At 39.3% G+C, this 25,686-nt stretch overlaps 1 protein-coding gene across 6 annotated transcripts in view; it reads left to right on the top strand.

Annotated features, from left to right (window-relative positions):
- LOC103345403 (potassium channel subfamily U member 1) overlaps nucleotides 1–25,686 on the top strand; it is a 238,332-nt gene that overhangs the window by 27,337 nt on the left and 185,309 nt on the right. For 2 of the 6 annotated variants that reach the window (XR_016235029.1, XR_016235028.1), the window contains one exon: nucleotides 2,740–3,221. The exons of the other annotated variants lie outside the window; for them this stretch is intronic. The gene's annotated coding sequence lies outside the window, so the exon portion shown is untranslated. Of the gene's footprint in view, nucleotides 1–2,739; nucleotides 3,222–25,686 lie in introns of those variants that run through there. 6 annotated transcript variants of the gene reach the window in all.

Genomic DNA, 25,686 nt, shown 5'->3' on the forward strand with positions numbered 1-25,686 from the left:
TTTTTCATAATAAAACTTGAAAATAAATAAAAATGAACTTAACATGCAATGTTACTGGGTATTTACAGGTGCATATGGGACCATTTAAGGTACAATGCATGACACATGAAAGGTGCTCTGTAAGTGCTGCACAGTATTATCTCCAAACTGAGAATGCTGTATTCTAGGGCGAGGATTGTGTATTCACTTAGAATAAATAATGTAGTCCTCTGGAATTAGTTTCACTTCACCTACTACTCATCAGTTTAGAGTAATGAAGGGTAAATCAATGTTGCTTGTCAAATGCATGCTATTAGCATGAATGCAGCATATGTTAATGCTGTTACAGGTCAGTGATGACACCTAGAACACCATCCCAGCTGTGACTTTCCTTGCATTTGGTGGACATCCACTTGGTGATTGATGTTTTTTGAGGGATTGGCAAATCAGCAAAATTTCTATTTTCCGTGCTTCAGAGAAAGTTTCAGTCCATGAAGATATGTACTAAGTAGGCTAACATGTCTTCAGTATATAAATAATTTGCAAATATGTCTTCTTCACACTCCATTAAACTATTTGAAAATTCTGCATCCTGTGGCCATGCATTACTTTCAGAATCAATGAGAATCTAAAAATCATCTCACATAAATCCCTTCTTTCAAAGACGATGAAACTGAAGCTCACAGAAATAAAAGGACTGTCCAGACCAGAAAATAGGACTCATAGCTTTCACTTCCATGTCTGCATAGGTAACATCTACCAAGGATGCTTCATGTAAATTTTTAAATGGACGTCAACTCATCACTTCAAAATTACTTTGTACTTTCTCTCAGATAATTTGGGCTCAAACATAAATTTATGAATTACTTACCATATACCAAGCCATAAAGATGTTACGAGAAATGAATAGTTTCTTGCCCTTAGCCAGCTTACAGGATTCAATGATAAACATGTATACTGCAGGATGCGGAGACTTCAAAAAAGAAAATAAGACCATAGGTGTCATAGACAAAATGGAATTGATCTGAATCATGAAGGTAACAAGTCTGAATTTACTGGAAGACTTTGGAGTGGCAGGAAATAGCACGAGCAGTGGAACTGAAATATGAAAGGGCTTGATACCCTTATGGCCGTGTGTCAGGATCGTCAGACAACTTCAAAAAAGTACTGATGTCCAGCTCACACTTGCAGACCAAATTATATCTGGTATCTGAGGGTGGCTGCCAGCTTGGGAATGTCAGGAGCACTTGGCTGATCCCTACATGCAAAGGCAAGCACCAGTGAATTCAGATGGGGTTACCATGACAAGTAATGAATTAGGCCAATAGTCACCTGCATCACGCTAATCAGGTGCAGGATAAGATCTTGAAGATTAAATGACTTTCTTATTTCTAGTCAAGTAGTTCCAATCAGAAGACAACAATTTTATCTGATGACTCAAGAACATAGGTTTTGCTGAAACTATTAAGTATAGTTATTAAGACCATTCGTAACTCTAGGTGATAAAGTAAACACCAGAATCAGGGTAAGAAACTCAGACTTAAAATAATGAATTTCTCCATGATTATCTTCCACTGGAAGATGAGCATATTTCAAAACATCCATGGAAAATAGAACAAAAGACTATTTTGCTGTGAAATGTTGAACCCCAAATTTTAGAAGACAATAGGTCATGTAAAATGGGTATTAAGCAAAAGCAATGAATGGATTTCAAGATTTTTACACCAAAATATACTTGTCTTTTAATTCTGCTTTTTGCATGAACTCTTTGTAATACTTTCACGTTTACTGATACCCATGTTAAAGAAAACCCAACGTGAGACATTTTCAACTTACCTGGATTTACCAAATTCTCACATTACAATTCTAACCTAAGAGTTTCCAGCATTGTTTTAATTAGATCATTGCCTTCCTCATTCATTCAGTAAACATTTATTTCCCATCTGCTGTGTTCCAGGCACTGTCCTGGGCTCTGAGTGGGAAGACTGCTCAAGTTTCTGCACTCCCAGTGTCCAGATGATTTCTTTCTTTCAGTTCAGCTCTGCATTCTAACTCCAACTTCTAATTCTTTAAATAATCCGAACAATAGCAGATTTTGAGTTTGATTAAAATATGCAGTCCTTTTTCTGCTCCAACTCTTTGGTAAGAATTACCCCAATTCTATGCCACTCCCAGTTCAAAGATCTCCAACACTTCCCTCAGTGTTTATAGCAGGGAAGCTCCTGTCATTTTTGAATCCTCCTGTCCATTCCTGCCTTTCTGAAGAGCTCTCCTGTGCAGCCCCTGTTGCATATATAAAGATGCCCTTGTTGTATTACGATGGAAACTAAACTCCCTTACACTCACTGCGGCCGTGCCTGCTGCCGTCTGTCTGCCTCTGAGGCAGGAACATTGGTGCACCTGGTTGTTGATGAATCTTCCACATACCTGGTTCAATGTCTTTGCTCATCCTGTTACCCCCACCTGAGGGCCCCCATACTTTTTGTCTCTTCCAATCTTCAGCAGTGAGTTTTCTTGGAATGTCTCTCATCTCATAGTTTTCATCTCAACCTCAAAAGTAAATGGTTTTCTGAGGAATGGAGGCTTTATGCCAATAAAGGTGTTGTGTTATCTGTGGCTGTGGAAGTAATGAGCACACATAGGCAGCATAGAATGAAAGCAAGACCTCTGGATGTAGTAGTTCATAGACCTTGGTTTAAATCCAACAGCAAACATCATCAAAATTATGTGTCTTTTCTCTTTTTTTTTTTTATTTGACAGGTAGAGATATAGACAGAGAGAGAAACAGAGAAAAAGGTCTTCCTTCCATTGGTTCACTCCTCAAATGGCCACCACGACCAGCGCTACACCGATCTGAAGCCAGGAGCCAGGTGCTTCTTCCTGGTCACCCATGTGGGGTGCAGGGGCCCAAGCATCTGGGTCATCCTCCACTGCCCTCGTGGGCCACAGCAGAGAGATGGAAGAGGAGCAATCGGGACTAGAACCAGCATCCATATGGGATGCCGGCACCGCAGGCGGAGGTTGAGCCAAGTGAGCCACAGCGCCTGTCTGCTTCTTTGCTCTAAAATCAGAGCTCTAGATCTCATCTTTCAGTCACCTAAGAATAAAACTAAACTACGAGCCCTCTAACAAAAATCTCTGAGGCTGTTAACTTGACAACAGTGGAACACATTAGTGAGGAGATTCACTAAATAATTCAGTAGGTAGAGAAAAAGAAATAAATGGATTTTAAGTGCTAGAAAGGAGGAGTTGAGGTGGTTATTCTTGTTAAGCATGGATAATTGGCATCATGCATAGAACAGAATGGGCTGTGTCTAACACAATTAGTAGAAAAAATCCAGTTTTTTATGTTAGAACAATGTCTCATTTAAGTTCAGTACAGGTATAGAATATTGGTGTGATTCAAAGTTCATGTCTTCTTTCTGCTTCAGATTGGTAGAGTCAGTTACTACTGAAATACTGGTATTTTCTGGAAATGCACTGCCTTAAGTGAAAAAGTTCCTTATAAAGAGTTGTTTTGTGTTCAGAAATGTAAATATACACATGTTCTAACATATAATAATCACTTAATAGTAATATATGTATCATCCTTATTAAGTGAGAAGTATTTGCTCATTGATTAATTCTTAGATTCCAAAAGTCATTTCTTGGATTTTGATTATTTTGGGAAAATTTCAAGAGTAGGGAGAATTAATCTAACAAATATTATATTAGGGAACTGCTTGACTGATTTGCAACCCTCAAATATATTTAACTGTTAATTCCCACTACCTCAGATTATGATAATATTTGGATATTAGATCTTTAAAGAAATAATTAAGACAAAATGGGAGGATAGGGGTAACATGATACAAATAGTTTTCCTATGAGAAGAGAGGATTAAGACACAGATACACAAAGGGGAAGGACCACATGAAGACAGCAGAATGGTGACCATCTCTAAACCATGCACAAGGATATCAGAAATAATCAAACTTCCCAACACCTCGATACTGACTTCTGACCTTAGAATTTTGAGAATATAAATTTCTGTCGCAACTGTATAGTCTATTATTACTTTCTTAATTAGCCCTTGGAAACAGATATGCAGGGACTATTGCATACTGTATGTATGTATATACAGTTCTTTAATTATGTCCTATAGCTAATATCCCATACTACAGATTAGGAAACTGGGCTTAGAATAATTAAGTAAATTGACTTCCTTGTTTATAGCATTGTAAATCCTGGAAATGTCATTGATTCTTTTGGATATGTCATTGAATCTTTAGGATCAGGGTCCAGACCAAGATGAGGTCAGTTATGCTCTTGCCTCATACTCAGAATTGAAGAAGAATGAATTTATTCAGCAATAAAGATTAATGACTTATGGAAATATTATTTGAATTCAACTTATGTTGAGATAATTGTAGATTGCCCCACATTTCTAAGAAATAATGCATAGCAATTACATGCAACCTATTCATTTTCCCCTAAGAATGACACCTCCCCAAATCACCACACACTGTTATTCCAGAATATTGACACTGATAGAGTCAAGATGTATAACATTTGCATCAACACAAGGGTGAGTTCTGACTCCTTTTTATAGCCATACTCATTTCTACTCCCTTACCCCTACTCCAACTATTTAGCCATGGAAACCAATAATAATTATACAGAGACTCATGCAGCTTGCTTGCCTGTTAATAGGATTTTTACCATTATATTCTTTAGGAAGATCCTGTGATGTGGACATACCAATTTGCTTACCAATTTTTTTTTCATTAAAGGATTTGTAGATAATTCAGATTGAGGCTTTTAGAATAAAGTTTTTATAAACTAAGTATTGTTGCTAAGAACATATACTGGTGGAAGGATAATCTTTTCAATAAGAGATGCTTAACTTCACATATATTTATGCAAAACTTCACATATATATTTAAAACACTGAAATTAGATCCCTACCTCTATATATACAAAAAGCAACTCAAGATGGGTTTAGTACATAACTGTAACACCTGAAACTATGAAATTTCTAAAAGAAAACATAGGAGAAACACTTCAAAACACTGGTGTAAGCAGTGGCTTCTTAGATAAGACTTCAAAAGCACAGACAGCAAAAACAAAACCAGACAAATGGAATTGCATCAAACTCCAAAGCTTCTGCAAAGCAAAGAAAATAATAGAATGAAGAGACATTTGACAGAGTGGAAGAAAATATCTGCAAGCTACTTATCTGACAAAAGGTTAATATCAATAATATATCAGGAACTCAAAAACTCAGTACCAAAAAGCAATCAATCCAGTGAACAAATGAACAAAGACCTCAAAAGAGGAAATATAAATGTCCAGCAAATATATGAAAAGACAATATCACTAGTCACCGGGGAAAAGCAAATCAAACTAGACTGGAAATATCACACCACCCCTGTTAGAAAGACTAGTATCAAAAGTTACAAATGCTAGCACAGATATGGGAAAAGGGGAACTCTACACTGCTGGTGGAATGTAAAATAGTAAGCCTCTCTGGAAAACAGTATGAAAATTTCTTTAAAAACTAGAAACAGAACTGCCACGTGATCAAGCATTACTGGATATCTATCCAAAAGGCACGAACTCATGTAATCAAAAGGGATGCCTGCTGCACCATGTTTGTCACAGCACCATTCACAATAGCAAGGAATCAACCGAGCTGGGAGCTGGATCAGAAGTGACCCTGTGAATTGCTTTTGGTAGTATGAACATTTGATGATATTAATCTTTCCAATCCACGAGTAAGGAAGACTTGCTCCACTTTTTGTGTCTTCTTCTATTTCTTTCTTTAATGCTTTATAATTTTCGTTGTAGAGGTCTTTCAGCTCCTTGGTTAAACTTATCCCAAAATATTCAAATTTTTTGTAACTATTCTGAATGGGACTGATCATGTAAGTTCTTCATTAGTCTTGGCATTGTCTTTGTATACAAATGCTATTTGTTTTTGTGTGTTGATTTTATACCCTTCAGCTTTACCAAACTCTCATGAGTTCCAAAACACTATGAATGGAATCTTTCTCCTATATCTAGGATCATGTCATCTGCAAACAGGGATAATTTAATTCCCTGCTTTCCAATTTGCATCCCTTTAATTTATTTATTTTTATTTATTTATTTATTTATTTATTGACAGGCAGAGTGGACAGTGAGAGGGAGAGACAGAGAGAAAGGTCTTCCTTTACCTTTGGTTCACCCCCCAGTGGCCGCTGCAGCCGGCGCACCACGCTAATCCGATGGCAGGAGCCAGGTGCTTCTCCTGGTCTCCCATGGGGTGCAGGGCCCAAGGACTTGAGCCATCCTCCACTGCACTCCCTGGCCATAGCAGAGAGCTGGCCTGGAAGAGGGGCAACCGGGACTAGAACCCGGTGTGCTGGCGCCGCAAGGCGGAGGATTAGCCTATTGAGCCACGGTGCCGGCTTGATTTATTTTTCTTGACTAATGGCTCTGGCTAACTCTTTCAGAACTATAGTAAATATCAATGGTGAGAGTGGGAATCCTTGTCTGGTTCTGGATCTTATTCAATATGCTGCCAACTTTTCCCCATTCAATATGATGCTGTCTCTGTATTTGTCATAAATTGCCTTGATTGTGTTGAGGAATGTTCTTTCTATACCCAATTTGATTAAGGTTTTTGTCATGAAAGGATACTGTGCTTTATCAAATGCTTTCTCTGCATCTATTGATAATCATATGGCTTTTGGTCTTCTGCTTGTTAAGGTGGTTAATCACATTTATTGATTTTCAGATGTTGAACCATGCCTGCAGGCCAGGGATAAATCCCAGTTGGTCCCGGTGAATAATCTTTCTGATGTGTTGCTAAGTTCATGGTATTTTATTGAGGATTTTGGCATCTATGCTCATCAAGAATATTATCCTGTAATTCTCTGTTATACCTCTTTCTGGTTTTGAAACTAAGGTGACACTGGTCTTATAGAAGGAGTTTGGGAGGATTCTCTCCCTTTCAATTGTTTTGAATAGTTGGAGAAGGATCAGAATTAGTTCTAAAAGTCTGGTAGAATTTAGCACTGAAGCTATCCAGACCTGGGCTTTTTACAAAGGTCTTTAATATTCATTATCCATTTGATTATTGGTATGTTTAGGTTTTCAGTGTCATTGTGCCTCAATTTTGGTTCACTGTAAATGTCCAGAAATCTATCCATTTCTTCTAGATTTTGCAGTTTGTTGGCATATAGCTATTTGTGGTACTTCCTGATGAATCTTGCTATGGCTGTGGTATCTGTTGTTACATCTTCTTTTTCATCTCTGATTTTATTTATTTGGTTCTTCTCCCTGTTTTGTTTGTTAGTTTTGGTTAGTTGGGCTCATGGTATATCAATTTTGTTTATTTTTTAAAAAATAGCTCTTCATTTCACTGATCTTTTGTATTTTTGTTTCAATTTTATTTATTCTCTAATTTTAATTCTTTCCTCCTACTAATTAGAGGTTTGGTTTGCTTTGGATTTCTAGGTCCTTGACATGCATTGTTAGATAATTTATTTGAAGTTTTTGCTATATCCCATAAGTTTTTATATGTTGTATTGTTTTCTTCATTCATTTCTAGCAATTTTTTTTTTTGACAGGCAGAGTGGACAGTGAGAGAGAGAGACAGAGAGAAAGGTTTTGCCGTCGGTTCACTCTCCAATGGCCGCTGTGGCCAGCACGCTGCTGCCAGCACACCACGCCGATCCAAAGCCAGGAGCCAGGTGCTTCTCCTGGTCTCCCATGGGGTGCAGGGCCCAAGCACTTGGGCCATCCTCCACTGCACTCCCTGGCCACAGCAGAGGGCTGGCCTGGAAGAGGGGCAACCGGGACAGAATCCGGTGCCCTGACCGGGACTAGAACCCGGTGTGCCGGCGCCGCAGGTGGAGGATTAGCCTATTGAGCCACGGCACTGGCCTTCTAGCAATTTTTTAATTTCACTTTTGATTTTTTTTCATTAAAGAGCACTGTTCATTCAAGTTCATTCATGTCAGTTACATATCATTTTAGTTACAATAGTTCTAGTATATCTTGAAATCTGGTATTGTGATGCCTCTAGTTTTGTTCTTTTTGTTTAGGATTTCCTTAACCATTTGAGGTCTCTTATGTTTTCAAACGAATTTTATGATTTTTTTTCTAGTTCTGTGAATGCTGGCATTGGTATTTGTATTGGGATTTCATTACACCTGTAAATTACATTAGATAGTCTCCATGTGTTTGCATATTTTCCGGACTTTCTTAAGTTGCTAATTTCCAGCTTCATTTTGTTTGTCAGAAAAGGAACACGTATGATTTGAATTTTTTTAATTTGTTGAGACTTGCTTTATAGCCTAGTATATAGTCTATCTTAGAGAAAGTTCCATGTACTGATGAAAAGAATGTGTATTCTGAAGCTGTGGGATGAAATGTTCTGTAAACGCCAATTAGAGCCATTTGCTCCACAATGTAGTTAAGCTCTGTTGTTTCTTTGTTGATTTTTTTTTTGTTTACTTCATATGTCCATTAATGAATCTGGGATGTTGAAGCCCCCATTATTATTGTCTTGGAGCCTGTCTCCCTTTAAATTCATTAACATTTGTTTGACATAGCCAGGCACCCTGGCATTAGGTGCCTATACATTTGCTATAGTCATTGCTTCCTGTTGAATTGACACTTTAATCATTATATAATGCCTTTTTGAGTCTTTTGACAGTTTTCTTTATAAACGTAATTTTTTATTTATTTGAAAGGCAGAGTTACAGAAAGAGTTAGTATGAAAGAGAGAGTGAGATCTTCCTTCTCTGCTGGTTCACTCCCCAAATGGCTACAGTGGCCAGGGCTGAGCCAGACTAAAGCCAGGAGCAAAGAGCCAGGAGCTTCTTCCAGGTTTCCCATGTGGGTGCAGGAACCCAAGGACTTGGCCATCTCCCTCTGCTTTCCCAGGCACATTAGCAGGACGCTGGATCAGAAGTGGAGCATTCAGGACTTAAATCAGCACCCATATGAGATGCTGGTGTCACAGGCAGCAGTAGCGTTACCTACTACATTACAGTGCCTTGCCCTCTTTTAAAGAGTTTATTTATTTATTTATTTATTGGTTAGAGTCTTATTTTGTCTGATATTAGGAGGTCTACTCCTGTTCATTTTTGCTTTGTGTTAGCATGGGATATCTTTTCTATTCTTCCACATTTAGTCTATGTGTATCTTTGTTGGTGAGGTGTGTCTCTTCTATACAACAAATAGATGAGTCTTGGTTTTTAATCCATTCAGCCAATATGTATCTTTTAATTGGAGAATTTAGGGATTTACATTCAAGGTTCTTATTGATAAGTGATGACTTGGTCCTGCCATTTTTCTATACATATTCCTAGTGTCTGTTTTGGATTTCCTTTGTACTTTTACAGATTTTCTACCTTCATATTCTCTTATGAGGATGAATGCCTTTCTCTGTTTCTGGGTGTATCACTTCCTTAATCTTTGATTCATTTGGAGTTCATTTTTAAATACATGATGGGGGGTTTTAATCTTATGCATATGGATATCTAATTTTCCTAGTGCCATTTATTGAAATGGATTTCCTTAGTCTACTGTATGATTTAGCACCTTTGTCAAAAATCAGTTATCTATAGACATGTGGTTTCATTTTTGAGGTATCTATTGTGTTCCACTAGTCTGTATGTTTGTTTTCATGTCAGTTATTTATCATTTTAGTTACAATAGTTCTATAGTGTAACTTGAAATCTGGTATTGTGATGCCTCCAGTTTTGTTCTTTTTGTTATGGATTGCCTTAACTATTTGAGGTCACTTGTGTTTTCAAATGAATTTTATGATTGTTTTTTCTGTGAATACTGGCATTGATATTTGGATTGGGATTTCATTACATCTGTAAATTACATTAGATAGTCTGTATATTTAATATTAAGTTTCTCAATCCAGAATCATGAGAAGTCTTTCTAATTTTTTTTGTTAGGCCCTTTAATTAGCATTTTGTAATTTTTATTGTAAAAGTCTTCCACATCTTTGCTTAAATTTATTTCAAGTTACTTTATTTTTCTTGTAGATATTGTGACTGGGATTCCTGTTATAATTATTCCTCAGCAAGTTCATTAATGATGTGTAAAATATTGTGATTTTTGTGTGTTTATTTTGTATCCTGCTACTTTGTTGAATTTATCAGTTCTAATAGCCTCTTGGTGGAATATGTCGGTTTCTCTATAGATATAATCATATCATCTGCAAACAGTAATAGCTTGACTTCTTCCTTCCCTACTTACATACCTTTTCTTTCTTTTTATTGCTGAATTGCTCCAGCTAAAACTTCCTACACTACATTGAGTAAGAGCAGTGACAGTGGACATACTTGGCTGGTTCCAGATCTCAGAATAAATATTTTCAACTTTTTCCCATTCAATATGATGCTGTCTGTAGGTCTGTCATATGCAGTCTATTATATTGAGCTATGTTCTTTCTATACCTAATTTTTTCAAGGTTTTAGTCATAGATGAATGTTGGATTTTATCAAATACTTTTTCTGCATCTATTAAGATGATCATATGATTTTTATCCTGATGTGATGCTTATATTTATTGGTTTCATATCTTGAACCATCACTGCACACCTGGGATAAATACTACTTGATTATAATGTATGATTTGTCATATGCTGTCAGATTTGATTTGCCAGTATTTTTGCTGAGAATTTTAGCAATTATGATCATGAGTGATATTGATCTATAGTTTTGTTACTTTTGTTGTTCTTTTATATGGGAATTTAGGTAATGTAGGCCTCAAAGAATAAGTTTAGAGGAGTTGTCATTTTGAATTTTTTTAATGGTTTGGAAAAATCGGTGTTAGTTCTCCCTACTAGACCTAGAATTCTCTTTGTTGGGAGATTTTAAAATTGTATTGGTTATTTATTTTTATTTGTATAAAAGGCAGAGACAGAGACAGAAAGAGAAAATCTTCTAGTCACTGGGCCACTCCCCATGTATATCCAACAGCCAGTGCTGGATAGGGCTGAAGCCAGGAGCCCAAACTCAATCCAGGTCTCTCATGTGACTCACAGGTACTCAACTACTTAAGCCACTACCTGATGCCTCCAGGGCATTAATAGGAAGTTACACTGAAAGCCAAGTCAGGGCTCAAATCCAGCCACCCCAATATGCTTGGGCATCCCAAGCAACATCTTAATCACTGTAAGCACCCATTCTATTGAGACTTAATTACGCATTCAGTATCGGTATCAATTACTAATCTCTTCAGATTCTCTGTGCCCCCTCAGTTCAATTTTGGTAGGTGCCCCAAAATTTACCCATTTCTCTTAGGTTTTCCAATTTTTTGGTGAGCCATTGTTCATAGTGGTCCCTAATGATTACTTATTTTTCTGTGCTCTGTTTTCATCTCTGGTTTTACTTATTTAAGTCTTCTCTATATTTTTCTTGTTTAGCTAAAGGTTTATTGATTTTATTTCTTTTCAAAGAACCAATTGTTCAAGTCCTTGATCCTTTATATTATTTGCTTAGTTTCTATTCATTTATTTCTATCCTGGCACTTGGTATTTATTTCCTTCTACTAACTTTGGGTTTGATTTGTTCTTGCTTTCCAAGGTCCTTCAGATGCATTGTTAAGTAGTATATTTCATTCTATTTTTATATGTACACTTAGCTATAAACTCCCCTCTTGGTTCTTTTGCTATATCCCATACATTTGAGTATATTGTAGTTCCAGTTCCATTTATTTCAAATAATTTTTTTAAATTTCCTTTTAATTTTTTCAATTATCCATTGTTCATTCAGGAGCACATTGTTCAATCTCCATGTATTTCTGTAACTTTTAGCATTTCTTTTCTTGTTGATTTCTAGCTTTATCATATTGTGGTCACAAAAGAAACATATCATTTTGATATTTTTTAATTTGCTAAAATTTACTAACGTGGTCCAGCAAGTTAAGTCACAGGTATCTTATGTGGGCACCAGTTCAAGTCCCAGCTGCTCCCCTTCCAATCCAGCTCCCTGCTGATGCACCTGAGAGTAACAGGTGTTGGCCCAAATGATTGGGCCCCTGCCACTCACATAGGAGACCTAGATGAAGTTCTTGGCTCTTGGCTTTCACCTGCCCCAGCTCCAACCATTGCAGCCATTTGGGGAGTAAACCAGTAGATGGAAGGTGTCTCTTTCTCTCTCTCTCTTTCCCTTTCACCCTCTCTCTCTCTCTCTTCCTCTGTCTCTGAAACTCTGTCTTCTAAATAAATAAATATTTTTTTAAAAATCTAAAAGAATTGCTGTGTGGCCAAATGCATGATTTATCTTAGAGAATATTCCGTGTGCATATGAAAAGAATGTACATTCTTCAGTTGTTGGATGGAGTGTTTGGTGAATTTCTGTCCAATCTGTTTGGGCTGCAATGTAGTTTAAATCTGGTGTCTCTTTGTTGGTTTCATTGTATTCAAGAGTGACATAGGGGCAGGGGAGTGAGGGTTTCTATCCATTGGTTCACTGTCAAAATGTGTGTACAGTGGCCAGAACTGGGCGGAGCCAAAGCCAGGAGCAGGGAACTCAACTGCATGAGCCATCATCATAAGATTCTGCACTGATAGCAAACTGGAGTCAGTCATTAGAGCCAGAAATTGAGTCCAAGTGATCTGCTACAGACACAGGCATCTTGATTGGCTTCTATCAATTAGACCAAACTATCTTTATTGATTTCTTGGTCTGGATAATCTGTCCATTCATGAAAATAAGGTATTAAATTATTGTGTTAAGATCTATCTCGCCTTTTAGATCAAATACTGTTTGTTTTAACAAAATTGGGTATACTGGCACTGTGTGCATATATATTTACTGCTGTCATATTTATTGTTATATTGATTCTCTGAAACTTCTTATAATTTTTGTGAAAACATATTTAGTCTGATATAATGTAGCTAATCCTTGATTCTGATTTCTGTTAATGTAGAATATCTTTATCGATCATTTTAAGTTCAGCCCATATCTTCCTTGATGAAGCAAATTTATTTGTGGGCTTCATATTAAGTGTTTAGCTGTTCAGCTAAGCTGTATGTTTAAATAGGGAATTTAGTTCATTTTCATTATATTATTATTTATTAACAGTGACCTAAATCTGTCATCATTTTTAAAAAGTGTATTTTTTTTTATTTTAGATATCTTCTGTTCCTTTTTGGATTATTTCCATAATTTCACATTTTAATGATAGTAGTTATCTTTCAAAATTTGTATCTGTAGGACTCCCTTAAGCATCTTTGAAAAGCTTCCCTGGTGGTGAAAAATTCCTTCAATATTTTTGTTATTTTTAGAATGTATTTCTCCTTTGTTTATGAAACATAGCTTTGCTGGGTAACATATTCTTTTTTTTAACTTTTATTTAATGAATATAAATTTCCAAAGTACAGCTTATGGATTACAATGGCTTCCCCCCCATAACATCCCTCCCACCCGCAACCCTCACCTTTCCCACTCCCTCTCCCCTTCCATTCACATCAAGATTCATTTTCGATGCTCTTTATATTACAGAAGATCAGTTTAGCATACATTAAGTAAAGATTTCAACAGTTTGCTCCCACACAGCAACATAAAGTGAAAAATAATAGATGATTTTTTAAATGATGATGAAATCAGATCAGACCTATTGTCATGTTTAATCCCAGTGAGAGTCAAGTTGGGAATTGATAATTTTTTTTTACAGAAGATCAGTTTAGTATACATTAAGTAAAGATTTCAACCATTTGCACCCCCATAGAAACACAAAGTGAAATATACTGTTTGAGTACTCGTTATAGCATTAAGCCTCAATGTACAGCACATTAAGGACAGAGATCCTACATGAGGAGTAAGTGCACAGTGACTCCTGTTGTTGACTTTACCAGTTGACACTCCTGTCTATGGCATCAGTAATCTCCCTATGCTCCAGTCATGAGTTTCCAAGGCTATGGAAGCCCCTTGAGTTCTCCGACTCTTATCTTGTTTAGACAAGGTCATAGTCAAAGTGGAGGTTCTCTCCTCCCTTCAGAGAAAGGTACCTCCTTCTTTGAAGACTTGTTCTTTTCACTGGGATCTCACTCACAGAGATCTTTTTGCCAGAGTGTCTTGGCTTTCCATGCCTGAAATACTCTCATGGGCTTTTCAGCCAGATCCGAATGCCTTTAGGGCTGATTCTGAGGCCACAGTGCTGTTTAGGACATCTGCCATTCTATGAGCCTGCTGTGTATCTCGTTTCCCAAGTTGGATCGCTCTCCCCTTTATTCTATCGGTTAGTATTAGCAGGTACTAGACTTGTTTATGTGATCCCTTTGACTCTTAGTCCTTTCATTATGATCAATTGTGAACTGAAACTGATCACTTGGAATAGTGAGATGGCATTGGTACATGCCACCTTGATGGTATTGAATTGGAGTCCCCTGGTATGTTTCTAACTCTACCATTTGGGGCAAGTCAGCTTGAGCATGTCCCAATTGCACATCTCTTCCCTCTCTTATTCCCACTCTTATATTTAACAGGGATCACATTTCAGTTAAATTTCAACACTTAAGAATAACTGTGTATTAATTACAGAATTAAACCAGTAGTATTAAGTAGAACAGACAAAAAAACTACTAAGAGGGATAATGTATTAAGTTGTTCATTAACAGTCAGGGCTATGCTGATCAAGTCACCATTTCTCATAGTGTCCATTTCACTTCAACAGGTTTCCTTTTTGGTGTTCAGTCAGTTGTCACCGATCAGGGAGAACATATGGTATTTGTCCCTTTGGGACTGGCTTATTTCACTCAGCATGATGTGTTCCAGATTCCTCCATTTTGTTGCAAATAACTGGATTTCATTTTTTTTACTGCAGTATAGTATTCTAAAGAGTACATATCCCATAATTTCTTTATCCAGTCTACCGTTGATGGGCATTTAGGTTGGTTACAGATCTTGGCTATTGTGAATTGTGCTGCAATAAACATTAATGTGCAGACTGCTTTTTTGTTTGCCAATTTAAATTCCTTTGGGTACATTCCAAGGAGTGGGATGGCTGGGTCGAACGGTAGGGTTATCTTCAGGTTTCTGAGGAATCTCCAGACTGACTTCCACAGTGGCTTGACCAGTTTGCATTCCCACCAACAGTGGGTTAGTGTCCCCTTTTCCTCACATCCTCTCCAGCATCTGTTGTTGGTAGATTTCTGAATGTGAGCCATTCTAACCGGAGTGAGGTGAAACCTCATTGTGGTTTTGATTTGCATTTCCCTGATTGCTAGTGACCTTGAACATTTTTTCATGTGTCTGTTGGCCATTTGGATTTCCTCTTTTGAAAAAAGTCTATTGAGGTCCTTGGCCCGTCTCTTAAGTGGGTTGTTTGTTTTGTTTTTGTGGAGTTTCTTGATCTCTTTGTAGATTCTGGTTATTAACCCTTTATCTGTTGCATAGTTTGCAAATATTTTTTCCCATTCTGTCGGTTGTCTCTTCACTCTGCTGACTGTTTCTTTTGCAGTACAGAAACTTCTCAATTTGATGCAATCCCAATAGTTGATTTTGGCTTTGACTGCCTGTGCCTCCCGGGTCTTTTCCAGAAATTCTTTGCCTGTGCTAATATCTTGAAGGGTTTCCCCAATGTTCTCTAATAACTTGATGGTGTCAGGTCGTAGATTTAGGTCTTTAATCCACGTTGAGTGGATTTTTGTGTAAGGTGTAAGGTAGGGGTCTTGCTTCATGCTTCTGCACGTGGAAATCCAGTTTTCCCAGCACCATTTATTGAATAGACTGTCCTTGCTGCAGGAATTGGTTTTAGATCCTTGATCAAATATAAGTTGGCTGTAGATGTCTGGGTTGATTTCTGGTGGGGTAACATATTCTTAATGGGAGTTTATCTTCTTTCAGAGCTTGGAATATATCATTTTATTCCTTTCTGGTTTGTAAGATTTCTCTTGAAAAGTCTGGTGTTATTCTTTCTTTAAAAAAAGATATTTATTTATTTGAGAGGTAGAATTACAGACAGTGAGAAGAAGACACGAGAGAGAGAGGTGTCTTCTATCCATTGGTTCACTCCCCAACTGGCTGCAATGCCCAGAACTGCACCCATCTGAAGCCAGGAGCCAGGAGCTTTATCCAGGTCTCCCACAGAAGTACAGAGGCCCATGCACTTAGACCATCTTCTGCTGCTTTCCCAGGCCGTAGCAGAGAGCTGGATTGGAAAAGGAGCAGCTGGGACTCAAACTGGTGCCCGTATAGAATTCACAAAATGAAAGATTCATGACAGTGATTATAACGTGGGGAAGGAAGAGTATATTGTTATGTGCATGACATACATCAATAAAGCAGCCTTTATAACGATACACTACATCTCACTGAGATATTTCAAATGGATCTTCAAGTTTGGATATTCTTGAATCTGCATGATCCAATCTGCTGTGAAGGCTTTCCAATGCATTTTTGATGGAACTTGCTGAGTTGTCCATTTCTTCATTTTTTAACTTTTATTTAATGAATATAAATTTCCAAAGTACAGAATATTGATTAGAATGGCTTCCCCCCCCATAACGTCCCTCCAACCCACAACCCTCCCCTTATTCACTCCCTCTCCCCTTCCATTCACATCAAGATTCATTTTCGATTCTCTTTATATACAGAAGATCAGTTTAGCATACATTAAGTAAAGATTTCAACAGTTTGCTCCCACACAGAAACATAAAGTGAAAAATACTGTTTGAGTACTAGTTATAGCATTAAATCTCAATGTACAGCACACTAAGGACAAAGATCCTAAATGAGGAGTAAGTGCACAGTGATTCCTGTTGTTGACTTAACAAATTGACACTCTTGTTTATGGTATCAGTAATCACCCTAGGCTCTTGTCATGAGCTGCCAAGGCTATGGAAGCCCCCTGAGTTCACTGACTCTGATAATTTTTAGACAAGACCATGGTCAAAGTGGAAGTTCTCTCCTCCCTTCAGAGAAAGGTACCTCCTTCTTTGATGACCCATTCTTTCCACTGGGATCTCACTCGTGGAGATCTTTCATTTAGGTTTTTTTTCCCCCAGAGTGTCTAGGCTTTCCATGCCTGAAATACTCTCATGGGCATTTCAGCCGGATCCGCATGCCTTAAGGGCTGATTATGAGGCCAGAGTGCTCTTAGGACATTTGCCATTCTATGGGTCTGCTGTGTATCTCACTTCCCATGTTGGATCATTCTCTCCCTTTTTGATTCTATCAGCTAGTATTTGCAGACACTATTCTTGTTTATGTGATCCCTTTGGTTCTTAGTCCTATCATTACGATCAATTGTGAATAGAAATTGATCACTGGGACTAGTGAGATGGCATTGGTACATGCCACCTCGATGGGATTGAATTCGAATCCCCTGGTATGTTTCTAACTCTACCATTTGAGGTAAGTCAGCTTGAGCATGTCCCGAATTGCACATCTCTTCCCTCTCTTATTCCCACTCATATTTAACAGCAAACACTTTTCAGTTAAGCTTCAGCACTTAAGAAGAATTGTGTATTGATTACAGTATTCAACCAAAAGTATTAAGTAGAACAAACAAAAAAAATACTAAGAGGGATAACATATTAAGCTGCTCATCAACAGTCAGGGTGAGGGCTGATCAAGTCACCGTTTCTCATAGTGTTCATTTCACTTTAACAGGTTTCCTTTTTGGTGCTCAGTTAGTTGTCACCTATCAAGGAGAACAAGTGGTATTTGTCCCTTTGGGATTGGCTTATTTCACTCAGCATAAGGTTTTCCAAATTCCTAACAGGGATCACTTTTCAGTTGAAATTTAAACACCTAAGAATAATTGTGTGTTAATTACAGAGTCCAACCAATGGTACTAGAACCAAAAAAAATACTAAAATGAGTTGTCCATTTCTAATGCTTCTGCTTGGTTTTCTATCAGGATCTCAGCATCTTTGCAAAATTTCTCATTCAGATCATGCATGACTTTTGGATCTTTTAAGCTGTTCTTCTCTGGTCTTTTTATCTCTGAGATCATTATTGTTCTTTTGAATCCTCTAGCGGGCATTTCATCAGTCTCTTTTTTTGGAATCTCTCACCAGAAAGTCCTTGAGTTCCTTTGGAGGCATTGTGTTACCTTGTTTTTCCATATTTCTTATAATCCTATGTTGAGATCTGCATATATAGTGGATCATTTGTCTTTCTGCTCTTTTATAGGCTTGCTTTTGTGGTACTCTGCTTTCTTTTTTTTTTTTTAATTTTTGACAGGCAGAGTGGACAGTGAGAGAGAGAGAGAGACAGAGAGAGAAAGGTCTTCCTTTGCCGTTGGTTCACCCTCCAATGGCCGCCGCTGCAGCCGGCGCACCGCGCTGATCCGATGGCAGGAGCCAGGATCCAGGTGCTTTTCCTGGTCTCCCATGGGGTGCAGGGCCCAAGCACCTGGGCCATCCTCCACTGCACTCCCTGGCCACAGCAGAGGGCTGGCCTGGAAGAGGGGCAACCGGGACAGAATCCGGCGCCCCAACCGGGACTAGAACCCGGTGTGCCGGCGCCGCAAGGTGGAGGATTAGCCTATTGAGCCACGGCGCCGGCTTGTACTCTGCTTTCTTTGAGCCATGATTTGAGATGTCAGTTTGGTGGGCAAGGTTGGCTTTGGTTTCACTTTGGACTTTTTTGCAGTCTATCAGTTCTTTGACTTCACCAATGCCTGAATTAGCGAAGTTGGAGCAACATGCTATTTCCAGTGCTCACACAGAAGTGGAGACATTCTAGTGGCCCCAATGATCGTGGTGCACATATGGATGTCCATTGTGAGGCCACTCGAGTCATGGAAGGGGTCACACCTGGACAAGAATGGCTCTTTCTTCTGGCACAGCTGGGATGTGCTATCCTGTTAGAGGCATCCACCTAGACTGGAAAGCCCATTAGAAGGGGGGTTCTTATAGCAGGAGCAGGGTGGGCACAGAAGCAGTGTTCCTGATGGGGAGAGGGCTTTAAGGAATCTCAGCTTCTATTCTTAGTCTCAGCAGAAATACAGGCTCACAAGCAGCTGGTTGCAGGGGTGGTAGAAGGTGAGAGCAGAGCACTCACCTGCCGCTCACCCTCAGTCCTCAGTAGGTCAGTGGAAAAGCAGTTAACCAATGGGAAAGTGGTAAGCACAGTCGCCACACTAGTAGTCAGAACGTGTTTCCAGTTCTCTGTAGAAGCAGCTGAAAAGCCATCAGCCATGGTGGAATGACTATACAAGATTGCAGCTCTCCCTCTCAGCACTGATATGGGGGAGACTAGACAGGGAGATTAGATAAGAATAAATGAGCCAGAAGACGCTTCTAATTTCTGCCTCCCGTCCTGCACTGTAACTCCACCCCTTCCTGTCAATCCAGGATACTGACTTTGCTATAATGCACCTGTGTCTCATCTGGGACCAGAAAGGAGAATAGCCATGATGGCCATGAGGAAGTCAAGCTCCACGTGGGGCAGGCATGAAACTCCCAGAAAGCCTCATGCACACCTTATCTCTGTGGGGGCAGGGACATGGAATAAGTTGAGATATACATGCCCCTAACAGCACCATTTCTCAGCCTCTCACAGAGACTGTGAAAAAGTGAGCAGCCAGAAAAACATGGGTGAGCGAGGCTGGCACTCTGGAGGCACCAGCTCTTGGTTCCCAACATATGCAAGCAGAAAGCAACAAGCCAAGGAGGAAGTGGGGTGCTAGATTGTAGTTCATTGACTGAGCACCTGCTCCCAAACGTCAGCAGATGCGGCCAAAAAACCGAAAGCCTAGGAGAAAGAGTCTGTGAGGTTGCAATTCTCTCTCTAGGCTTTCTCCTCCAGCAGAGGCTGGGGGTGGTCTCTCCCTTCACAGGATGACCCAGAGTGAAGGCAGCCTGGGCTCTGGAGTTGGGTGAGAAAATAGGGGTCCCTTTTTGGAGCAAAGCTACTGTGCAGACTCCAGGAAGCTCTCACAAGGAAGGTGCACCCCTATGACAACCACAGAACACTGATGGCAGGCATCCACCGTGATGGAGTCGGTTGGGACTTCCCTGTCATCCCCTCCTGTATGCTGAAGGGTCTCCCTGGCTACTGAGTAGGGGCTGCAGGTGCTGATGCACTTTCCTCCTCTTTCCATGCTGCCGGCCCAGAGTGCCAGTCTCTCCCTTGCTGCGTTCCACGACTCTCCCGCGGGCATTCACCTCAAAATGCAGCTGCCCACCTGCTTCTTTTCTGTGTAGGAGAAACGTGAGTGTAGGACGGCTCCATCTTTGCTCTCTGTCTCATGTCCCAGGGCTTTCACTGTATTCTTAGGAGAAATGATGAAAAGTATTTGTAATCTAATCTTCCCAGGGGCAGGCGTCCCTAAACTAATGCAAAACAAACTCTATGGTGAACAAAATATCAAAACTTTAAATAAAGAAGGGACCTCAAGCCACAATAGCATAGATATGTAATCAACCCAGATGTCGACCATCTGATAACGGAACAAAGAAAATGTGACATATACATACACGATGGACTACTACTCAGCCATAAAAAGGAATGAATTCTTGTCTTTCGCAATAAAATGAATGCAATTGGAGACCATTATGCTTAGTGAAAAAAAAACAGCCCCAGAAAGACAAATAATATATTTTTCTGATTTGTAGTAGCTAATATATAGAGTAAAACATGTAATATATATAATGAGTGAAATAGACATCTTCAGATTTGCTTGAGACTTTGAATGGATTTCACCCTCCTCGTTGGCCTCCTGATTCTCAGGGGCAAAACAAGGGATAATGAAGACCAAAGGACAGTTGGCGTTTCACATCAGCTGGGGTCTCTGGTTTGTACAGGATTCTGCCATACCCAGCAGAAACCACATTCCCAGCAGAGCAACCTGGGATCCAGTCTGGGGTTTCCGGTCACCTTCCCTTCTGAGTTTGCCTTTCGTCTGGAATCCAAGCCCATTGCTATGTGGTCAAAGCTACAGATGTCAAGCAGGCAGGCTCCACAGAGCCAACGCACATAGATTTTCAGTTCCCCAGAACACAAGTCTCCTCCTGTTAGTAAGAAATAGGAGCCTCTCTCTATGGCCAAAACAACTTTCTGAAAAGCACACACATCTGTCCAGAGGAAGAGGGCGTTTTACTTAAGATATTCTCTGCTGATCACATAAAATATCAAATATGTGTATTTTTAATGTAAAATAGATTCTTGAAAGCCAACAACCCTACTTTTTTGGAATCCTATAGTTTGTTAGCATACTGAACACATCTTTCTCTTTTTTAAGTTTTATTTATTTGAAAGAAACAATTCTATATAGAGAGAATGAGAGCAAGAGAGAAAGAGAGGCCGGCGCCATGGCTTAATAGGCTAATCCTCCACCTGTGGCGCCAGTACCCGAGTTCTAGTCCCGCTTGGGAGGCCGGATTCTGTCCCGGTGGCTCCTCTTCCAGTCCAGCTCTCTGCTGTGGCCTGGGAAGGCAGTGGAGAATGGCCCAAGTGCTTGGGCCCCTGCACCCGCATGGGAGACCATGAGGAAGCACCTGGCTCCTGGCTTCGGATCAGCGCAGCGCGCCAGCCGTAGCAGCCATGTGGGGGGTGAACCAACAGAAGGAAGACCTTTCTCTCTGTCTCTTTCTCTCTCTCTCACTAACTCTGCCTGTCCAAAAAAAAAAAAAAAAAAAAAAAGAGAGAGAGAGAGAGAAGGAAAGAGAGAGAGGAAAGAGAATCTTTTATCCACTTGTTCACACCCTAAATGGTCACAAGAGACCAGACTGGGCCTGGCTGAAGCCAGGAGCCTGGAACTCTATCCAGGTCTCCCAGGTAGGTGGCAGGGTCCAAGTACATGGAATCATCTTCTGTTGCTGTCTCAGGAGCATTAACAGAAAGTTGGTTTGGAAGTACAGAGCTGAGACTTGAACCAGCGCTCATGTGGGACACAGTACAGCGGGCAGCAAGCTGAACCCTCTGTGCCACACTGCCAGCCCCAGGTTACTATAATTTTGCAATGAGTTTTGAAATCTGTGTGAGACCTACTATATTTTCTTCTTTTTCAAGATTGCTTTGTCTATTCAACTTCCCTTAAAATTCTTTATGAATTTTAGGTGGATTTTTTGCATATTTTCAAAAATATCTTTATGATTTTGACTGAAATTATACTGAAACTGTAGAACACTTTGGATAATATTGACATGTTCCTGATATTAAGTCTTTTGCTCTGTAAACAGATTGTCTTTATATGTGCACTTTAAATTTCTTTTGGCAATGTTTGTTGTTTCCTGCATACAAGTATTTCACTGCACTGGTTAAATTCATTCTTAAATATTTTATTCTTTTGGATGTCACTGTGAGTGTAATTGTTTTCTAATTTCCTTTTGTGAGTTGTTCCTTATTAGTATAGAAATGCAACCGACTTTGTATCCTATAACTTTGCTGAATTTATTAGGTCTATTTTTTTTATCTCGTGCTCTCTAGGTATAGGATCATATCATTTTAGTCAAGACAATTTTGTTTCTTCTTCTCCACCTCTGATGACCTATCTTTCTTTCTTTTTATTATCTTTTTCTTAATCTGATTTTTTTTTTTTTGGCTAGGATTCCAGGACTATGTTAAATGGAAGTGGCAGAAGTGAGCATTTTGTCTTATTGTCAACAAAAGAGGCAAATTTTTCAAATGTTCACCATTAAAATATGATGTTATCTGTGGGATTTTCAGATATTGATTTTTTATATTGAGGTGGTTTTCTTCTATTGCTAGTTTGTTGAATGTTCTTATTATGGAAAGGTGTTGGATTTTGTCAGATGCTTTTTCTGCATCATTGATATCATGCAGAGCTTTTCTTCTTTCTGTTAATGTGGTATATCACATTCATTGATTTTGCATTGGCCCAATCTTGCATTAAAGGTATAAATCTCTCATGGCCACCAGCATATACTTTTGTATGCTATTGAATTTAAATGGTTAGCTCAAGTTATTCAGGTCGATATTCATAAATGATATTGCCATATATTTTTTTCATATAGTATCTGCCTGGTTTTGGTGTCAGGACAATACTGCCTCTGAAGGAGCTAGGAGTTGTTCACATCTCTTAAATTTTTTGGAAGAACTTGAGAAGGAGTTTATTCATTATTTTAGGGGTGGTAACCTTTTTTCTGCCAAGGGTCATTTGGATATTTATAATATTATCTGTGAGACAAAAACACTGATCAACTTAAAAGTTAGCGTGCTATGGGTGTATTGAATATCAAGTCCTGCCTGTAGTTGCCTTGGCAGAGCCAGACCAAATGACTGTTGGCCTCATTGGTCCCTTGGGCCGGGTGTCCTCTGCCCAGCTAAATGTTTGGTGGCATTCACCAGCGAAGCATCTGGTCCTCGACAATCCTGATGGTGAAGCTTCAAAACAGTGACTGAATGTATTCACCAGCCATCACTCTATTCCGATTGTGCATTCATGTTTCAGTCTCGGTAGGTTGTGTGCTTCCAGGAAGTTGTCTGTTTTATTTAGATTGCCAAATTTGTTGGTGGACAATCATCTCTGTATCTTTCCTGTAATTAATTATTATTCTGTAAAAGCCAGTAGTAAAGACCCACCTTCGATTTCTGACTCTAGTCATTTGACTAGATCAAGACTTATGAATTGTGTGGTCTGTTCCAAGGAGGACCTTTAAGAAAAACAAACCAAGCCTCATGATTCATGGATCTTTCTCTGTTGTTCTACTGTACTCTATGTTATTCATCTGTATTCTGGGCTTCATCATGTCCTTCCTTCTGTTGGCTTTCTGTTTAATTCTTCTTTTCCTATTTCTTTAAGTTACAAAGGTGAGCTATTAATTTGATACATTTGTTCAGTACATGTTTATAGTTATAAGTTTGGTTTTATTTTCCTTTTCAAAAATATTATTTGAGACACAAAGAAACAGAGATGGGGAGAGAGACACACACAGAGAAACAGAGGGAGCAGACCTTCTATCCATTAGTTCACTCCCCAGATGGCCACAACAGCAGCCAGGACGGGGCCAGGCTGCCACATGAGTGTCAGGAACCCGAGAACTTGGGCTATCTTCTGGTGCATTAGCAGAAAGCTGGACCGGAAGTGGAGCAGCCAGGACTAGAATTAGCACACTGAAGTGGGATGCCAGCAACATAAGCAGTAGCTTAAGCTGTTGAGACACAACACTAGCCCCAGAATTCCACTGTTAACCTTGACTTTGCTGCCTACTGCAAATTTTAATACATTGTATTTTTATTCTCACATATTTCAAAATATTCTCTAATTTCCTTGCCATTTCTTCTTTTACCTACTCATTGTCTAATTTTCCAGCTTTTCTCTTCCTATTGATCTCTACTTTCATTCTGTTGTGATTAGAAAGGACACATTTTATGATTTCAATCTTTTTAGCTATGTTAAGACTTGTTTTGTGGCCTAAAATACAGTCTGCCCTGGAAAATATTCCATGTGCCTTTGAGGAAAAAATTGTGTAGTTTGGGGCAGTAAGTTTAGCCTCCACTAGTAGCGCTGGTATTCCATATGGTCACCAGTTTGTTCCAATCCAGCTCTCTGCTGTGGCCTGGGAAAGCAGTAGAAGATGGCCCAAGTCCTTGGGCCTCTGCACCCATGTAGGAGTCCCGGAGGAAACTCCTGGCTCCTGGCTTCGGATCGGTTCAGCTCCAGCCATTGCAGCCATTTGTGGAGTATACCAGAGGATGGAAGACCTTTCTCTCTGGCTCTCCCTCTCTATCTGCAAGTCTACCTCTCAAATTAATAGACAAATATTTTTTAAAATGTGTATTTTGCCTTTGTAAGAGTAGGGTCGACTGCAATATATGTTAGATCCAATTGGTCTACAGTGCTGTGCAGGGTCCTTACTTCCTTTGCAATATTTTGTGTAGTCATTTTGTGATACTTTTGCTTCCTTTACTACCTTTGACATATTTGCCTTGAGTTTTCAACTGCAGTTGAGAAACAGTAAATGGAAAATTCCAGAAATAAGCAATTCATATATTTTAAATTGTGTGTTTCTGTGAGTAGCAAGATGTAATCTTGTGTCGTCCAACTCATTCCACACAGACATGAATCATTCCATTGTGCAGCATATCAACACCGTATACAGCACCCTCCCATTAGTCATTAGCTGCCTCAGTTATTAGATCAACTACCATGGTTTTGCAGTGTTTGTTTCTAAGAAATATTTATCTTGCAGCCAGTGCTGTGGCATAATGGGCTAAGCCTCCACCCATGGCTCTGGCATCCCATGTGAGCTCTGGTTCAAGTTCCAGCTCCTCCACTTCAAATCCAGCTCTCTGCTGTGGCCTGGGAAAGCAGTAGAAGATGGCCCAAGGCCTTGGGCCCTCTGCACCTGCATAGGAGACCAGGAAGAAGCACCTGGCTCCTGGCTTTGGATCAGCCTAGCTCTAGCCATTGTGGTCATTTCAAGAGTGAATCGGAGGATGGAAGACTCTCTCTCTCTCTCTCTCTCTCTCCCTCCCTCCCTCCCTCTCTCTCTCTCTTCTCTCCTTCTGTCCCTCTCTCCCTCTCTCCCTCTTTGTAACCCTGCCTCTCAAATAAATAAATAAATCTTTTTTTTAAAAGAAATACTTATCTGACTTACTAATGGCTCCAAATAGAAATAGTAGCGTTGCTAGAAATGTGAATATACCAAAAAAAAGCTGTAAAGTGCTTCCTGCAATTAAGTGAAAAGGTGAAATTTCTTAATAAGAAAAAAATACATTTTTTAAGGCTGCTAAGATCTGTACTTTTGCCAAATAATTATAACCCATAGGCTGGCTTACAAACATCTTTACC

This window comes from Oryctolagus cuniculus, chromosome 1 (assembly GCF_051225735.1).
Source record: "Oryctolagus cuniculus isolate XC-2025 breed Fujian yellow rabbit chromosome 1, ASM5122573v1, whole genome shotgun sequence".
Lineage (NCBI taxonomy): Eukaryota > Metazoa > Chordata > Mammalia > Lagomorpha > Leporidae > Oryctolagus > Oryctolagus cuniculus.